Source organism: Mastomys coucha, unplaced genomic scaffold, assembly GCF_008632895.1.
Source record: "Mastomys coucha isolate ucsf_1 unplaced genomic scaffold, UCSF_Mcou_1 pScaffold12, whole genome shotgun sequence".
Classification (NCBI taxonomy): domain Eukaryota; kingdom Metazoa; phylum Chordata; class Mammalia; order Rodentia; family Muridae; genus Mastomys; species Mastomys coucha.
Genome location: NW_022196894.1, coordinates 77,600,701 through 77,620,471, shown reverse-complemented (window position 1 = coordinate 77,620,471; position 19,771 = coordinate 77,600,701). Strand labels below are relative to the sequence as shown.

Below are 19,771 nucleotides of genomic sequence, written 5' to 3'. Positions count from 1 at the left end.
CTCTCTCTCTCTCTCTCTCTCTCTCTCTCTCTCTCTCTCTCACACACACACACACACACAACCAATTGAATATAGAATGAAAGGAGAATAAATGTAGATAACAAGGTGTAGCTGTCCTGCAGCCATGGATAAACTAGGTCCCTGAAAGGGAGGCTGAAAATGAAATAGGACAGAGTGCAAGGGAAGATGAAGCCAAGACAAAATTTTCTAATCAAGGCTCAAAGTTTAATAGTCAGCACTGCATTTATATAGGGAGACCCCACAGACCCATCCTTGGTTTCAGCTCACTTATGTTGCAAAGCAAGCTCAGCTGGCAGTCTAATCCTGTAGGGAACTGACTCTACCTGGGTCATTAAGGTCCAACTATGGCAAACACCTAAGGTCTATGTAGCCTGCTCAAGGCTGGGGAAAGAGCAAAACTCCCCCCCTTTTTTGTTTTGTTTTTCTTTTATGTTTATTAAATGTATGTATTTTTTTAAAATTATTTTTTATTAGATATTTTCTTTATTCACATTTCAAATGATACCTCGTTTCCCAATTTCCCCTCCAAAAAAACCCCTATTCCTTCCCCCTTCCCTCTGCTCCCCAACCCAACCTCTCCTTCTTCCTGACTCTGGTATTCCCCTACACTGGGGCATAGAACCTTCACAGACCAAGGGGCTCTCTTCCCACTGATGACAGAGTAGGCCATCCTCTGATACATATTCAGCTGGAGCCATGAGTCCCTCCATGTGTACTCTTTTGTTGGTGGTTTAGTCACTGGGAGCTCTGAGGGTACTAGTTAGTTCATATTGTTGTTCCTCCTAAGGGGCTGCAAACCCCTTCAGCTCCTTGGGTCCTTTCTCTAGCTCCTTCATTAGGGACCCTGTGCTCAGTCCAATGGATGGCTGTGAGCCTCCACCTCTGTATTTGTCAGGCACTGGCAGAACCTCTCAGGAGACAGCTATATCAGGCTCTTGTCAGCTAGCATTTGCTGGCATCCATAATGGTATCTGGGTTAGGTGATTGAATATGGGAAGGATCCCAGGTGGGGCAGTCTCTGGATTGTCCTTCCTACAGTCTCTGCTCCATACTTTGTCTCTGCAACTCCTTCCATGGGTATTTTGTTCCCCTTCTAAGAAGCATCAATGTATGCACACTTTGGTCTTCCTTCATCTTGAGTGTCGTGTGGGACCTCAGAAAATTGCAAAGCTTCTGTAAGGCAAAGGACACTGTCAATAAGATAAAATGGCAACCAACAGATTTGGAAAAGATCTTTACCAATCCTATATCTGATAGAGGGCTAATATCCAATATATACAAAGAACTCAAGAAGTTTGACTCCAGACAACCAAATAACCCTATTGAAAAAAATAGGGTAGAGAGCTAAACAAAGAATTCTCAACTGAGGAATACCTAATGGCTGAGAAGCACCTAAATAAATGTCCAACATCCTTAGTCTTCAGGGAAATGCAAATCAAAACAACTTTGAGATTCTACCTCATACCAGTTAGAATGGCTAGGATAAAAAACTCAGGTGACAGCAGATGGTGGCAAGTTTGTAGAGAAAGAGGAACACTCCTTCATTGCTGGTGGGATTGCAAGCTGGTACAATCACTCTGGATATTAGTTTGACAATTCCTCAGGAAATTAGACATAGTATTACCTGAGGACCCAGCTATTCCACTCCTGGGCATATACCCAGAAGATGCTCCAACATGTAATAAGGACACTTATTTTTATTGTACTTTTAATTAGGAAGCTATGTCTATAATGAACTTTCTTTTGTTTTATACATATGGATAACTTTGTTTCAGAAAAACTACAAACCTAGTTACACACTCAAGAATGGTGTCACAGAAAAGGTGTTCACTACTCCTGACTCACGTTTTCTTGGGTAAGTACAACTACCATGCCTTACCAAAATCTTCTCTTTATAGGATTTGGAGATAGTAACAGAAAACCACAACAGGTCCCAAGAAGCCCAGTCCCAATGGCTGTATTTACTTTGTAGTTCCTACATTTTTTTTACCTCAGGTGACTTAAGGGATGAGGAATTGAAAAGATTCTAAGAGCCAGAACATAAAGAAATCTGCCAGAAGTGGCAAAATAAATAAGACAGAGACAATTGTAATATTAATAGACATACTGAGGTGGGAAATCTTAATTGAGCCAACTCTTAGATAACAAACACATTAGGTAGGTAACTAATGACTGCAGAAGGAGGGAGAATTAGCCTATTCAATGTATAACCCTCCTAGCGTTTATCTGGTGAAAGTGTTCAACCCTGAAACCATATACACACAGACAAAAACAGACTCATCACTCTGTTTCATTTGTTGAGGTGAATCTTTATTTGTTGACACATACATAAATATACTTCTCTGTGCTTTTATTTTTTACCACCATCTACTAGTATACCATCTATCCATCTACCATTCATCCATCTATCTATATATGTATATACATATATACCATGTGATATCTGCCATCTATCTGTCTGTCTGTCTGTCTGTCAGTCTGTCTATCTTATCTATCTACCTATCAACCTATTTTTGATCTACCTATGTATCTGTCTATCGATCTATCTGTACAATCTATCTATCTATAAACCTATTTGTCATCTATCATCTATTTCAAACTACTATGTAAAGAAATAAAAAGTTATCAAGTTGAGAGTGAGGTGAGAAGAAGCAAGAATTTGAAGGGAAAAGAGATAAAGCCTTGGAATGGGTGATGGTAGAAAATACAGAGGGAAAGTGACATAATGGTAGGAATTTAAATCATAGCAAATATAGTACAAAAAATGCACCCCTTTGTGTTTTTACATCAAGTTGTTGAAAAAATGGAATTCAGAATTCTCACAAAGTTTTACAATAATTAGATACACTATAATGAGATTTTGGCAAAACTTTCTATATATGAGAAAATGCCAGAACTCATTTATTTAATATAGAAGTTCAAGAAGATCATTGATGATGCGCCAGGGAACAATTCTATCCTTTTCCATACGTGACTTTAATAATTTTCTTATCACATTAATATATTTTATATCTTGTACATATTTTACAGTCAGTATTTTATTGAGTAATGCCAGTGTAAGGAATGCATTAAAAAAAAAGAACTTTTGGTTTAAAATACGATACACAAAATATTAAATCTTATCTTCAGTTGCACATGGGTGCTATGAGAAAACAGATGAAATATATGCCCTTTTATTTAAAAACAACAACAAAAAATGTCACCTAGGCTGAGTATTATGAATTCCAAATGAATAAACTATTTTCTTGGTTTGTGTACATTTTCCTCTGTCTCTTTTAAATATGAATCTAAGGAAGTGCAAGTTTGCCAAAGGCTAATTGAAGTTATAAAAAAAATACAGTCCAGAGGTTTTGCTATGAATTTATTTTGTGTAATTATAATTAAATTAATTTTGAGACCTTGTGGATGTTTGAACTGTGTTTCTTTCACCCAATAAAAATATAACCAATTTTAATTATCTAAGAATATGAACATATATTGCAAATTGCTTTTTCGTGGTTTCAAATATGACAGAGATTCTAGGGAGATGTTGCAATACATTTTCTTGTTATTTTTGTTTGTTTGTTTTGAGTATGTAATTTAATTATGTCATTTTCCATTCCCTTTACTTTCTACAATTCCTCCCATTTACCCCTCCTACTCCCTTTCAAATGTATTCCTTTTTATTGTTATTGCATACACATATGTGTTTAATATACATGTATGTTTCCAAATGTACCCTATTTAGTTCTTACAAAACACACATCTCTTTTGTATTTTTTAAAAAAGTAATAGAGATACAAGATGTGTGACAAAAATCACCTTTTGGATGTTTTCTCTCCTCAATTTAGGTGTTTTGAATAACATAACTGTTATTTTGTATAATGTAGTATTTTCAGGATCACATGGTAGTCACTAAAGTATAGGACAGTGATCACATTCATTTAATTCTCTGAAGTCTTAGAATTAGAATTGATGTGCTAGTGCTATCTTTCCTGTGATGTATTGATCCATCAAGTTGTTTGACTATGACTGGGATCAGAAAGACAGAATATTATAAGATCACAACACAGATAGATTGAATACATGACATGTAATGAACTAAGTACTCAATTTAATTTATCTGAATGGGCAAGAAAGATGTCACTCTTGATTTAGCTTTTCTTTATACTAATCAGTCAAATAAGCATTTTGTATGTCTATTCTAAACTACAACCCACACTGTAAGAGTATAATATTTCTAGAAATAGTAATACTTTTAAAACTTCAACTATGAGCAAGCTTCATTAGAAGTTTAGTATTTTAATATCTTCTTTTCATTTTTGAGTACTATGCTATAACAATTTAAAGAACTATTGTGACTTTCAATAATAATAATCTAAATAGCTTAATCCTGCACCTTAGTCCCTGGATTAAAGAAACAATATCACTGTAGTTCAAATCTATCTTTTAACAATTTTTTCTTTTATTTCACTATGTAGTTAGTTATGTGTTGTATCACATTCTAACAAATGTCATAGTTGTGATTATAGAACTTTGTAGACTTTAAAAAAATAACTACCAAGTAATCAAAGCAACACCATATTAAATCTTGTGTATCTGATAGAACTTGTAGAGCTAGAAAAAACATAGAAAAGAATCATGAGCAGTGATAATCTTTAAAATCAGAGCTAATAGACATTCTTCCTTATGATAATGGTAAAGAAATAAATGAATTATATAATTAGATATTTATGTTATTACATGTTTCCCCCTTGCATCATATTCATGGTATATTGAATCATAAATTACTTTCATAAATTTACATATTATTACTTTAAGGGTGGGTATAGTTAAGGGAAAGTTCATGCCACACAGCATCTGAAGATGTTGGAGAACATATACTTTATTGCTTCTACTTTTATGGGAGTTCTAGGGATCTACTATAGATTGATTGATGACTACTCTTAATTAGAAACAAAATGTTTACTTTAAAAATAACTTTTGTTAGCAGTGGTCAGGTTCTAGGGTTCAGTGTTTCCAGGTTCATAGTATCTTATTCAAGAACAAAATAAAAGTGTACTCAGATTAGGAAATGCTATGGTAACTACACAAACAAAAGCAATAGAACCTGTTAGCACATTGCCAAGAGTGAGAGTAGTCCATGTGAAGATAGCCTTATTTATTGTTTGATTACTTCCTTTGAGATATTTAGGAGAGGACTTTGGTTGGTAAGGTGTAGAAGAAGTGATTCTCTTTTTGTTGGAAAGTTTTGAATTATATCAACAGGTCTTTCCTCTTTATGATCATCTCCTTTATCTCTCAGATTTTAAATATTTGTGTGTCCCATCACACACATGAAATGTTCATTCAAAGGACAGAGTTTTCCTAATTTTTTATCCATAAAGTTTACTATGGGTCAAGTGTTATCAGTTCCCCAAGTTTTGTATCCAGGCACAGCATTGGTATGATTGAATGTAATTTGTTTAGATTTGATTGTAGTTAACTGGAAGAGAAAAGAATATCCTCCATTGTTCAGAGGAAGTATGCCTAAGATTTGGTTTGGATGGGAGTCCTAACTTGCTTGCATGCTTCTAGGTGCATCTTTGGTTGGAGGAATATACATATTCATAGCATGTGCCAGTAAATGTCTCATAGTATCAAGTTTGTTCATGGAGCAAATAAAGGAGCCAAAAGCTGCTAAACTATTCTCTATGTTAGCCCACTGCAAAATGTCATTTAAAAGTTGTTCAGTATCATTATATACAAATTTTCCCTTATAAAGTTAAAACATGATTGTTATACATTTACCAAGTTAACTAAACATTCTTTGGAAACTAAATTGTACTATTAATTTTAGATTTGGTAAAGCATTTTAAAAATGAATAAATCTAGTCAATATATAAAAACAAAACTTGGCAGGTATTTTCAAAAGTTATAAATTATGATTTATCTCAGTTATAGCAAATATTACTCATATTTAGTTTAACCACAGGGACAAGAGGCTGTTCTGGAAACACTGTACATACAAGTGCCTTATTTTTCATTGAATTTATTAGAGACTGTAATGAATGGACTATTCAACGAAATGACTACTAAGAAAATTATGTTTCTTCAAATTGACCTAAAGACATCATGTACAATTACAAGAAATTTCTCTGGGTTGTAATAGTAGTTTTTTAGTTATTTATTCACAAGGAAGATTTAATAAGTATAGCTGATGTTTTTGGAACAGTGTAAATTTTGGAATAAAATGTAAATTCAGTAATCCTCTTTGTTCTTAAGGAATAGTGACCAACAACCACAACAAAAATGTTGGTACGTGGTGATGCACATTACAAGAGGTAAAACAAGTTTAAGTGATGTGAAACTGATACAGAGTGAATGAATAGCCTAACGGTCTCTATTCATGACTCTCAGCAATACCTTCTTTGTTGAATGTTTTACATGGCATCTCAGTGGGTAGAAAAATATAGAAAAGATTCCTGAGATTTGCTAAAGACTTCTGACATTTAAAGATAATGTTTTGTAAATGTGTATACGATTATGTGTTTTAATGGCCTGAGAGGAGAAAGTCTTTGGCAAAGATTTTCTTGACAAACATAAGAAATCAACTTGAAACAGGAAAGGGAATATAAATAGGAATAATCCTACATAACCTTGGCATTTCAGAAAACTGATCACAGAAACTAATAGGGTTGAGTAGTGTATGATTCAGGGTTCTCTACAGTAACAGAACTTATACAATGAATATATCTCCATCTCTATCTCTATCTAGCTATAGCTATCTATCTATCTATCTATCTATCTATCTATCTATCTATCTATCTACCTATCTATGGGATTTATTAGAATGACTTATAGGCTGTGATCCAGCTAATACAGTAATAGCTGCCTGTAAACAAAAATACAATAATTGGTAGTTCTCTGAGGCTGGGTACCTCAGCTCATTTTTATTATATGATAGAATCCTGAAGAAACAGGCTCTATTACCAGTGAAAGAATGGACTTTCTAGCAAGGGCAAAAACAAGCAAACAGAATGAGGTTTCCTTCTTTCGTGCCCTTTATATAGGTTTGTATCAGAAGGGGTGGCCCAGATTAGAGGTGAATCTTTCTACCTCAAAATTCTAGATTAAATATGTACCTTCCCACCCCAAAGATCCAAATTAGAAGTATATTTTTACAGTCCCCCTTTTAAGAAGGAACAAAGTATCTACACTTTGGTTTTCCTTCTTCTTGAGTTTCTTGTGGTTTGTGGATTGTATTTTGGATGGAGCAGAGACTGAAGGAAGGACAATCCAGAGACTGCTCCACCTAGGAATCCTTCCCATATTCAATCATCAATTCCTGACACTATTGTGGATGCCAGCAAGTACTGGCTGACAGGAGCCTGATATAGCTGTCTCCTGAGAGGCTCTGCCAGTGCCCTAGTCTGTCATCAATGGGAAGAGAGGCCCTTGGTCCTATGCAGGTTCTATGCTCCATTGTAGGGCAATGCCAGGGCCAGGAAGCTGGAGAGGGTGGGCTGTTGAGCAGGGGGAGGGGGGAGGGAACAGGTTTTTTTTTCTTTTTCTTTCAGAGGGAAACCAGAAAAGGAGATATCATATGACATGCAAATAAAGAAAAATTCTAATTAAAAAAGAAGTGTATCTTTATACTTCAAATTATTTAATCATATAAAAACACTTGTGAGTGTTAAGTTGGTAGCAAAAAAAGACACCAAAAGTAGGGATATTTGTTTGGAACAAAAATATAAACTCTGACTCTAGACTTAGTTGGCTGATAGACTTGGTATTATTAACCGAAGATTATAGAAAAATAACAGAGGGTGAAATTTTAATTTGAAAATGTTGATATCACTAAAAAAATCTATCAATATTTTGATTAACTATAAGTATTTAAAGAAGTGAATTAGTTCTAAATATTTAAGAAAATGTTTGAACTGATATTTAAAATTTGCTAACAGTTTAGTGAGAAGGATAATTTATATATGTCGAGTTCTTTGGACTAACAGATGCTTAGATTTCTAGCAAAACACATCTGGATGCTCATACATTTCTGGAAAGGCTTAACATTTGCATCAGTATACTGAGTAAACAAAATAGCATTATGGAGTTGGAGAGGTAGCCTGGTGTTTACAAGTACTGGCATTCAATAATGAGAACCAGGATGTTTATGCCAGCAGTCTCATTAAGGAGTTCCCAAGTATCTATGAGTTAGTTCCAAGGGATCTGAAATCCTTTTCTTGCCTTCCCGGGCACCTGAAACCGCATGTGTGTATACAATGGCAAAGCCACACATATAATTTAAGAACAAATTACCACTGAAAGAAACTGTGTATTGAAAATGAAAAATTAAGTTTTTTTTCTGGCAAACATCCATTTCCTTCTTCTTATATCTTTGAACTCATACTGATTACACCATTGGATTTCTATCTTATGATTGCATATCATGCAATTAATAGCTATCAATATATGAAGTCAAAGGGTATAATGCATTTGTGGTTTGTGTGTGTGTGTGTATTTCTTTTTTGTTTGTCATTTCTTAGGAAATCTGTTTTATTTTGTGACTTAAACCATCATCCCTCTATGCATTGCTTCAGCTTCTTTTGGTCATAAACTAAAGCTTTCTTTTTATGTTTGCTGCAAGAATTCACCAGAAAGAAATGAAGGCCAACCAAGTTACATTCTCCTTTGGAAATGTGGACAAGAAAAGGTTTGATAGCAAGTTTTTCCTCAGTCTCAGGATGTTTGTAGTATTTTTTTATTCAGGTTTTTCTAGAGGAACAAAACTTATTACACACACACACACACACACACACACACATACACACACACACACGTGTGTTCCTTTTTTCAGTGAGACCCACAACTGGGTGATTGCTGGCCTCTCCAATTAGTCTGCAGCCAGCCACATCTCTGAGACCCTTGGTCCTGTTTGGATTATAAGCCATGTATCCCTATTCAAGGTGTCTCTTTTTTTATGGGTCCCTCTATGAAGGAAATTGTATCACTCCCTTTTCAGAGAATCATTGGACTCCCAACTGTATCCCTCATGGAGAACCAGCCCTTAATTTGACCTGCACAAGTGCATCTCTCTATAAGACTTCATGTTTTCTTCCTGACCTGGTTCTAAAGCCACACTTTCTTTACTACATTAAATTGTTCAGAGATTAACTGCCCTCTCTTCTCCTGTTGGGTTCCTGCAGATGGAGATACCATTACGCTCCTTAGGATACTGCCACTAAGCTGGGTCCCTGTAAATGCCACTGATGGCTGGACTGGAGAAGTAGCTGTTTCTGTTCTCCCATTACTGTTGCTTTAATAATGGGGCTCACGGCTACAGCAGCTCTAGCCCCTGCGGTTTATAGCCTTACAAAATTCAGTGCAGGCAGCCACTCAACTTAATAATATCTTGGCTCTGAAGGCCTCTGCTTTAGATAAACAGCTGCAGGTAAACCAGCTCTTTCAGCTAGGTTTATTACATTTATACCATCAAGTGGGACTTTTACAGGATGATCTCATCATCTGTGGGATCTTGCTTAAGTTAATTCTTATCTATGTTATCCCACTTATCTGCTTAACACAAAATCAAATACCTTAATGGTACCACAGACTAAATTTACAGCATAGCTATATAACTGGCACATAGAATACCTCATTTCTTTTTCTCTTACATCAGCTACATCAAAATATTGTCTCTATGAATGCTATTCATAGCATTGGACCTAATGGCTGGATTCTTTAAACCTGTAGGGGCAAAGCTTCTTCAATCTGTTTCTTTTGAAAACCATTTCATTTATGCTACTATTCTTGTTTGAGGCAAATTTGTGTTTTGTTTTGTTTTGTTTTTTCACAATCTGGGCCACTGTTAAAGGTGTTGTTTCTTTGATTTTCTTAGCCTGCCATTTGTGTGTAAGAGGGCTAGCAATTTTTATTTTAATTAGACTTGTAAACAGCCACTTTGCTTAATGCTTTTATCAGCTGTATGAGTCCCCTGGTAGAATTCTAGTACCACTTATGTGTAGTATATTATCTGTAAATAAGTATAGTTTGATTCCTCCCTTTCCTGTTTAGGCCCCTTGATCTCTTTCATTTTTCTTATTGCTGTAACCAAAACTCAAGTACTACATGAAGTAGATATGGAGAGAGTGGAGATGTTTGAGTTACTCTCAGTTCATTTTGATGTTGGCTCTGGGATTTACTTAAATTGCCTTTATTATGTTGAGGTATGTCCCTTGAATTCTTAGTCTTTCTAGAAAAATTTTGTATTTTGTCAAAGGCCTTTGCTGCATATAATGAGGTAATACATATACAATTCTCTTCCAGCTTTTTTATCTGAAATGATACATATATTTATTTTCATATATTGAACCATCCATAGTTTTCTGGGATGAAGCCTACTTACCATGGTGAATGAACTTTTTGATGTGTTAATGGATTCATAATGCAAGTATTTTATAGAATATTTTCGCATATGTTCATAAGGAAATTTGGTCTGTTATGTCTTTGTTGTATCTGTATGTGCTTTTGGGGTTAGATTAACTGTGGCTTCATTAAAATGAATTAGGTAATGTTCCTTTTGGTTCTATTTTGTGGAGACTTTCTTGTTCAATCTACTTGGTGTTCTGTACTATTCTTATACCTCCTTTAGTTTAGGAAAATTTTCTTCCGTGGTTTGTTGAAAAAAAAAATGTCTTAGATTTTTACCTGGGTTTCTTTTCTTTATTTCCTTACCTATTCTAAATATTCTTAGGTTTATTTTTTTACACCTTCCCAGATTATCTGGTTATTTTGTTTCAGGGACTTATTAGATTTAACATTTTCTTTGACTTGCGTGTCTATTTCTTCTATCATGTATTCAGTATCTGAAATTCTCTTTTCCATCTCTCATATCATGTGGGTGAAGGTTGCCTCCATAGTTCCTGCTCAAATTTCTAAATTTTGTACACCAGAAGTTTCTCAATTTTGATTTTCTTTATGATTCTCTTTCCCATCAGGTCTTAAATAGTTTTATTCATTTCCTCATAGTGTCATAGTTTTCTTGTGTTTCTACAAAAGACCTATTCATTTCTTGTTTAAGGATCTTTATCATCTTTATCTAACTTTTTAAAAAGGTTTTTTACTTGTGTGTCAGCTGTATTGAAATATGTAGGATCTGCTGTAGTATGAGAGCTGTAATCTAACAAAGACTCATTGCTTTGGCCATAACTGATTGGTTTGGTTACAGGGAATAGTGTTGAAGGTTAGGATACTAAGACAAAAATTTGGAGGGAGGAATTGGGGATGTGGTAATAGAAGAAAGGCAGACCACACTCAGTTTCATCCTACTGAGTTGGGCATGAATGGGGGTTTGAATCTAAGAAGCAAAAGGAGAAATGTGGATCTGCCTTCAGCCTGCTTATTGTTCTTGGACATATGGTCCTTAGATTAGCAGGAAGTGTCAGCTAGAGTTGGTGTCTGGATCAAAGCAATAAGTGGGAGAAAGAGGTTGTGAGGGAGTGATGTGATGATTCACAGGAGAAGTCTGCACCGAAATACAGAAGGTTGCAGGTGGTGTTCTATTGCAGTACTAGAGTTGAGACTTTGGGATTTAGTCTGGGAAACATAGAGTGGAGAAAATTTGCAGCAGCCTACCTGGTTTTCTGGCAGGTGTGGCATGTGGTTTAACAGGGTGTGCTTGCTAGATTTGTGAAACAGTAACAAGAGGGGGAAGGAGGTGAGAAGGGTGTGTTCTGCAGGATCCATAGGAAATGTGGGCACGGGGGAAGAAAGGTGGCAGCTGATATTCTGTTATAGTGCTAGCAATCAGAGGAGCACATTTCAGATTCATATTTGAAACCTCCTTGCTGAGCACACAGTAAAAGTAACTTTTGTTTCCTTGGATGAAGGAATGAGATAAGAGCCACACCCAAATTTTACATAATACAGGGCTTAGTTAAGCCCAGTGTGTTTCTATCTATGCCTAGGCCTAGAAGATTCTAGCCTCCATGCATTCTACTCTTTTGTAAGCTTGGCCCTTGAAGATTTCAGCTTCCAGCCTTCATTTGCTAATCTAAGCCCAGAATATTTTAGCCTCCAAAACTTGCAGCTGAATAAATTCATGCTTTCTAGCTCGTTATCAGTGCTTGTCACCTGGGTCAACTCAGCTGTTCTGGCTCAAACTCCTTTTGAAGCTGACTGATTCAATCTGGCTTCTCTCGTCTTCTCACTGAACAGCCTCAAACTGTTTGGCCTCAAACTAATGCTAGCAATGTATTCTAATCTTCTGGCTCCTTGTCATTCTCTAGATTGATATGTCTTCCTGTGTCTATCCTGTCTCTGTAAAGTTGTCCTGTTAGTACTGAGTCACTTGACCTCCTTGGAACTGAATGAACTCACAAATGATCTCAACTCCACTGCGGTGACTGAATGGAACTCAACTGTACTCCACTCCAAACTGGACTCAACTGCACTGAATTCAACCTCATTTAACTAAAGTCAATTTCAGTTTGAATGCAACTGAACTGCCATCCACCCCTGTGCTTCGGTTAAGTCACCTCTCTTTCTTGTTTTCCTGAGAGTTGTGCATATCTTATATCTCGGATTCATTTTGCCAGTTCTTTCTCTGATTCATCACTTGTCTGCCACTCAATTAAACATCATTTCCTGGGACTAAAAGTCCCAAGACTTGGGACTAAGGACAAATCTGTATTCTAGATGGATCATATGGACCTAGAAGGTCTTTGGAAGTGATCCCTTGTCAGAGCATTTCTCTTCAAAATGCTTATTAGGCAATACCCTAAATATACCTTACACAAACGACGAAAAAAGACCATTTCATTTGCATAAGGAATATTGTAAAACCTAGAATTGAAGGTCTTTTAATTTATAGACATTTCAAAGAGCTACTCTACTTCTATCATTTTCCTCCCTAGGCATAAGTGCCTCATTTTATTTCGCATAGCATTTTCTCATATTTCATCCTTATCTATCCAGCTTCTTTCCTTAGTATCTAAATTTTTTTCTCAACTCTTCAAACCACATGCACAACCCACTACTTTAAATATACTATAAATATACTTTATTTATATATTTGTACATGAAACCATTACCACTATATTAATAATCATCCAAGTCCATGTATATTATGACAAATATGATGATATACCCAGTGACACTCCATTAGAGAAAAATGGTTTTCCCTCTCCCAGCAGAAATTAATTCCAATTTGTTTATTCATTAAGGATTAGGCTCCATGTCCACTGTTCTGTCTCCATGCTGTGTTTTTGCCTTATGTAAACCTTTGTCTTATGAGAAATTCTGCAGTATGTCATAGTTTTTGAGTTCATATGTGTATCAGCCCTTTTGTGGCTAGCAGAGGTTCTTTCTGTAGAGTCATGCATCACCTCTGGAAGGTATAATTTATCTATCTCTTCTTTTACACAAGTCCCTGAATATTGGGGCAAAGGTTTAATTAAGACTGAGCTTGTGGACCCTGGTAGGGCAGCTAGCAGAAGCACTGTATGTGCAGACACTGGGCTACCCAGAGCTCCCAGGACTAGACCACCACCAAGGAGTGTACTGGAAGGGACCATGGCTCCAGACACATAGATAGAAGAGAATGGTTTTGTCTGACATCAATGGGACGGGAGGCTCTTGATCATGTGGCGGTTTGATGGCCCAGCATAGGAAGATGCTGGAGAGGTGGGGAGGGAGTGGGTGGGAGAGTATTCTCACAGAAGCAAAGGGGATGGGTAGAGAGTGAGTGGGATGGGGGGTAGTGGACAGTTAAGTGGGAAGGGGCATATCATTTGAGATGTAAATGAATGGAAGGATTAAGCTCTCTCTCTCTCTCTCTCTATATATATATATATGTATATATACATATATATATATATATATATATATATTCCCACCATGATGATAATGGACTGAACCTCTGAATTTGTAAGTCAGCCCCAATTAAACATTTTCCTTCATAAGTCTTGCCTTGGTCATGGTGCCTCTTCACAGCAATGAAACCCTAACTAAGACACTTATCAACTGCAAAATAAAGATTCTCTGATGAGGGCTGAGTGAGGCACTCTTGTGGGTAAAGTAATATATATATATATATATATATATATATATATATATATATATATATCAACAAGACTCATTTATTGCTGATTTCCTTTATCAGAATAAAAATAGTAGGTTTTCCCCTATTGATCAAGTGTCAAGTTCTTGACCAATTGAGCAGTATCAGTTATGTGTTCCACCTCATGGAATGGGTCCCAAATCCAATCAAAAAGGATCTGTTACTCTCATAATATTTGTGGCAGTATTTTAGCAGTATATCTTGAAGGCAGGCCACTGTTTTAGTTCTCAGCGTTTGTATCTGGCAAAACCAAATAATACTGGTCTAAAAAGGAAAACAAATTATAATGATAAAATGTACATACACTTCCTTGTTCAGCTATTCTCAGTGTATCTTCGTTCTGCAGTAGATAGTAACAAATATAGAGACTCATAGCCTGAAATTATATAGAAAATGAGAGAATACAAAAGATTCAATGCTAAATGAGACATTTCTGTCAAATCCCTAAAGAACTTTCCAAAAGAGGAGGGAGAAAAAAGTCTTAGAGTCAGAGATGGTAGAGGACACCACGAAAATAAAAACCTTATAATCATCATGAGCAATGGTCATATGAACACTAGAAACTGAAGCATAAAGCATTGGGTCCACATGAGACTATACCAGGTCCTCTGGATATGTAGGACTCCTGAGTGTGCACCAAAGTGGGTCTCAGAATCTTGTGCCCTCTCTTTGGGGCTTTTCCTTCTGTTGTTTTGTCTTGCCCAAATTTCCTTGCAATACTTTTCCTTTATCTTATCACATTTGATCTTTATGTGTATGTGTATATATATGTGTGTGTGTGTGTGTATACATACATATATATATAAACATATATGTAAAATATATGCTAGATATATATGTAATATATATATAGACAGAATGAATGAATGAATGAAAATTTAGGCACCAGGGAACAGATTAACAACCATCATTACTGAGAAACCTTGTCCCAAAAAACCAAAAACAAAAAAAACAAAAAAACAAAAACAAAAATAAAACAAACAAAAAACAACCATCATTTGTTCCTGCTGAAAGGGAGAAATTCCATTTTCTTTAGTGAACTGACTCTGGGTATATCCAGCCTTCTAGACTAAGCCTCATATTCAAGAGTAGTTGACCAACATATAATAAACTCCATAGTTTTTTTTTGTATGTACTTTTATTTGCTTACAGCTTGGTGGGTCTGTTTGTTTTTCTATTGGGTGTGGTTTTCTTGGTTTGGGGGATTTTTATTGTAGTGGAATTTGGTTTATGGTTTGTCAAAGAATTTAAAGTAGCTGGGTAGGGAGGGAGGGAGTATCTGGAAGGACATGGCAGAAGGGAAGAATAGGATCAAAATACATTTAAATTAAAAATTGTTGGTATTAATAAAATATTTTATTAAAACTAGACACTTGTAGTTTATTAGCCAATTTAGAGTTAAGTCTGTGCTATACTTCCTCAGTTATTATTTTACTCATTAGTTGTTTGATAGTTATTCAATATCTTCTTTTAAATGTACCAGTGTTTTTTATGTTTAAATATTTTTGTTGTGCCAACTTCCATATAACCAACTTTACTTTTACAAGATAGTATTCATACATTCTCATTAGAAATTCCATTTCTCTTCACTCAAAATGTCAAATGGCCCCTTGATTATCAGAATTGATCATGCCTGTCCATCTTTTTCATTTTTATTTTCCTATTCAGAATTAAGGAGAGAATTCAAAGGTCATCCTGCTGTCTGATATCTGAAAACAATCCCTGACAGTGTCTTTCTTACCTAGACAAAAGTCACCAAGTCTGTTTCTCTGAACAATACGCCAATTAAGCATTTCCAGTTTTACTCCATTCTCTTAATCTGATTTAAATCAATTAGAGCGTATAGTGCTATGGTTTCTTTTCCAACACTATTTAAACAAAAGGTCTCTCTAAACAAGAAGGCAGTCAATAAAGTAAATGTATAACCCACTATAACTTAAAACAATGAAATTATTTATCCAATGGTTAAACAAAAATTTAACTTGCAATATAAATAATTTTTCTGTAATTGCAAATTCATTTGATTAAATATAGCATTGCATAGGTAATTTCAATAGTTGAAAAAGATAATTTTAACCTAATTTACCTTTTTTTAAAAAATTTACTCACTACCTATTTTAAATATGACTGTATATTTTGATATCTACACCAAGATTTTCTAAAGCTGTAATTCAATTTTCAGTTCATTGCTCTAAAACAGAAAACAATATTTTGATCTATCTTTAGATTAATATGAACAGATAGAGAGACATAGATAAAGGAAGTAGATTAATCAAAACTTATGGGCCTGTATTATTTAATCACTACTGTGTCTAACACCTGAAATGAAGCAATTTTAGGGTATTAGGGTTCACTTTGGCTGACAGTGCTATGGTTCAACCGAGTAAGGAGGGCATGTAGTCAGCCAGGAAGCAAACAGACAAAAAGTAGGTCCTGCCAATCAAAGCCCAGAACCAATCCTTCACCCCCCAGTATTTCACCATCTCAATGAAACTGCTTTCAAAAGGTTCTATAATTCCCCCAAATAATTCCATCATTTGTAAACAAATAATGCAAGCATATGAACTCATAGAAGTAATTTCACATTTAGACAAACCAAAACTGTTTCATCTTTCAGGAAAATGTTGAAACCATGAGTCCAGAACCAGGTGGTTAAATACCAAATGCTCCTAAATTTTCATGCACACCTGAATTGCTGTCTAGAAAACCACCCATCTCGGCTAATAAATGTTTTCATTCTGAACTATTATAGCCCATAACATCCCTTGTTAGCCTTCTTTGTCTCTGTTTACCATTGTGTGAAAGATTCATGTTCTCCTTTCCCACTTCTAGTTGCACAGTCACTCTTTGCATTTTTTGCTACATGGATATTTTCTGGAAATCCCGAAGCTTACTGTTAGTAGCTACAGAATTTGTCACAGAAAAGAATTATTTTCTGATTCACAGTTATAACAACATAAAACAACTCTTATTACAGAAAACTCTCAGTTTCTTAGTATCTTTATAGATATTAGTTGCTAATTCCACTTGAATAATGCAATGAAGTATAATATAACGTACTTAAGAAATATTCCACAAGGAAAAAGTTTTATCTATAGGCAAAATCTATTGGATATGCAAATCTGTAACAATTAGTATTACAAAATTTTATTTGTTTTATAATGTTAAATATTATAATATTGTGTCCTAATCTCTATGAGATTATAATTTTGGAAATCATGGATATGCTATTATCTTGATGTAGTACCAACTCCAAATGTACATTATATCCCATACAGCATGCCATGAAACATAATACAATTCAAGGAAGTAAAATAAATAATACATATTATATAACACAATAATATATTGCATAAAATTGTAGAAAATAGTACAATTTTAAAATGTATTAAGATTGTAGGAGGGAAATTTATACAGACTTAGTAGGCATAGGTACTATTCATATGCTTCATCAATTTATATAAAATTCTCTTTTATCCTATATTTTGTCAGTGTTACAGTCTTGTATGGAATATTAGTATAAATTTCAGACAGCTGAATAATTCACTCTGGCTTTTAAGCTGCCTTTTTCAGGTTAAGTTGTGTGATTTGGACTGATAAAGGAAACAGTGTCTTTGCTAACTAAAAGACAGTACTAATTAAGATCGTCGCAAGACTCAACCTATATGACATGCCTTCAAGAACAACAAATTAATTTTTGTGTGTTCTTAGTGGCTATAAGAGAATTTATGGGATCTGTTCTCAATTTCCTCAGATTGTTCCATTAATTGCTCATGAAATTCTTAGAGAACCACAAATGTAATTTCTTATTTTAAAATCCAATGTCATTTTAGAACGTTCTTCATATTTAAATGATGTAGTAATTTATATTTTGAAAGTATGATTGTTTGTTTGCATATATGTATGTCTACCACATGTGTGCTTTGTGTCTGTGGAGGAAAGAAGACAGTTTCACATTCCGATGAGATGGAATTACAGACATTTGTGAGCCACCATACGGGTGACAGGAGCCAAACCCAGGATCTCTCCTGCAGCATTGAGTGGTCTTCACCATTTAGCCATCACACAATTCGGAAACATTTTCATGACAAATACTTATTGACTTTGAAATCTGTATAAAGCTGGATGTCAAAGTTCTCTTGAGAATATTAATACACACACATTTTAAAATACTGAACTCTGGCCCCTGTTAATGTCAAACAAACAGTAAATTACATAGCAAATGTCTCAATAAATATCAATTTTTAAGTAAGTTTAGAATCAAATTGACAATAATATATGAAAGATAAAGTACAATTGAATTTCAAATTATATTCTTTCTACCCACTTAAGAAAAAATGTGTTTTTATATTTTCAATAAGTAGAGAACATATTCAAGTTATATAGATTCTAGTTCTTAGAAAAAATAGAATAATCATATATACAAAAAGTAAAATTTCAGCTAAATGTTCATTGTCTGAGAGTGGAGCTGGAAATTTTGTGTTTATGTATGAGAGAGGCAATAGTGTATTCATCCTTACACATGTAAATATATGCATTAGACACAGAACTTTGAAGATACTACATTATCACTTTGATGGAGAAATTTAAAATCTATTTATGTTCATCTGGATTAAATATACCTTTCTGGAATAAACTATCTATACATATGTATATAACTCTTAAAATAAAATTAAACCTTTCTTAAATTAAAATTATTGCTAAGACATGAATACATTTAAAATGTAAACATTAAAATGTGTTATATTCTTTCTTTCAATTGTTATCTTTCTATATGATTGTGATGTTTTCATAAATGTCTTCATAGATTGCTATACATTATGCACTTTTGAATTATACAGAGTACAATCTGTATGATCTTCCTCTTTGTTACAAGTATTCTTTTTAAAATGGCACAATCACTATTTCATAGAAAGAATGCATGTTCGAACTAAGATTTCAGCTACACTTTCTGACACATTTAGCATTATATTTTGACTTGCATCATTATTTTTTAGAGAGTTTATTAAAAGGCAAATTATTCTAGAGTTGTTTATTCAGAATCATCCTGATGGGAACTAGGGGTTTTTGTTGTTGTTGTTGTTTTTGACAAATGTGCAAGTGATATTCGTTTTCAGGTACAACTGAACTATTTTAAGACTCTTTGATAGGCCATCCATCTCTAAAGAAGTACCTTGCAGAGCACCCAGAGGAAGCTCCACTTCCAGGTGCTCTAACACACCCAGGATCAAAGGTAAGGAATATATAACATCTGTCCCAATACTGGGAGTAACTGGGATCAATAGGACTAGGCACACAAAAACTGTGCTAGCCCAGTGGCTCAGGTTCCTTCCAGTCCCACAACACCCAGAAGAAGCTCCACTCCCAGGTGCTCTAACACGTCCAGGATCAGAGGTGAGGAGGACACAACATCTGTCCCAACACTGGAGTAACTGGGACCAGCAGGACCCAGGCACACAGGAACTCTGCCAGCCCAGTGGCTAGGGTTGCTTCCAGTCACTCTGGGCTAGCCAGTGCCCTGAGCAGACCTTGGGTGCAAACTCTGCAGTCATTCCCAAAACACCCAGAGGAAACTCCACTCCCAGGTGATCTAGCAAGCCCAGGGTCACAGGATCCCAGAAACACATGATCACAGAGACAGCTTGACTCTGAGGAGTTCTGACACAATCA

General features: G+C 35.1%; 1 long non-coding RNA gene across 1 annotated transcript in view; it reads left to right on the top strand.

Moving 5' to 3' along the window:
- Positions 1–19,771, top strand: part of LOC116086516 — a 36,906-nt gene that overhangs the window by 7,873 nt on the left and 9,262 nt on the right. The window contains exons 3-4 of the long non-coding RNA XR_004116973.1: positions 1,797–1,876; positions 19,219–19,334. This is a non-coding gene — a long non-coding RNA (uncharacterized LOC116086516). The remainder of the gene's footprint in view (positions 1–1,796; positions 1,877–19,218; positions 19,335–19,771) is intronic.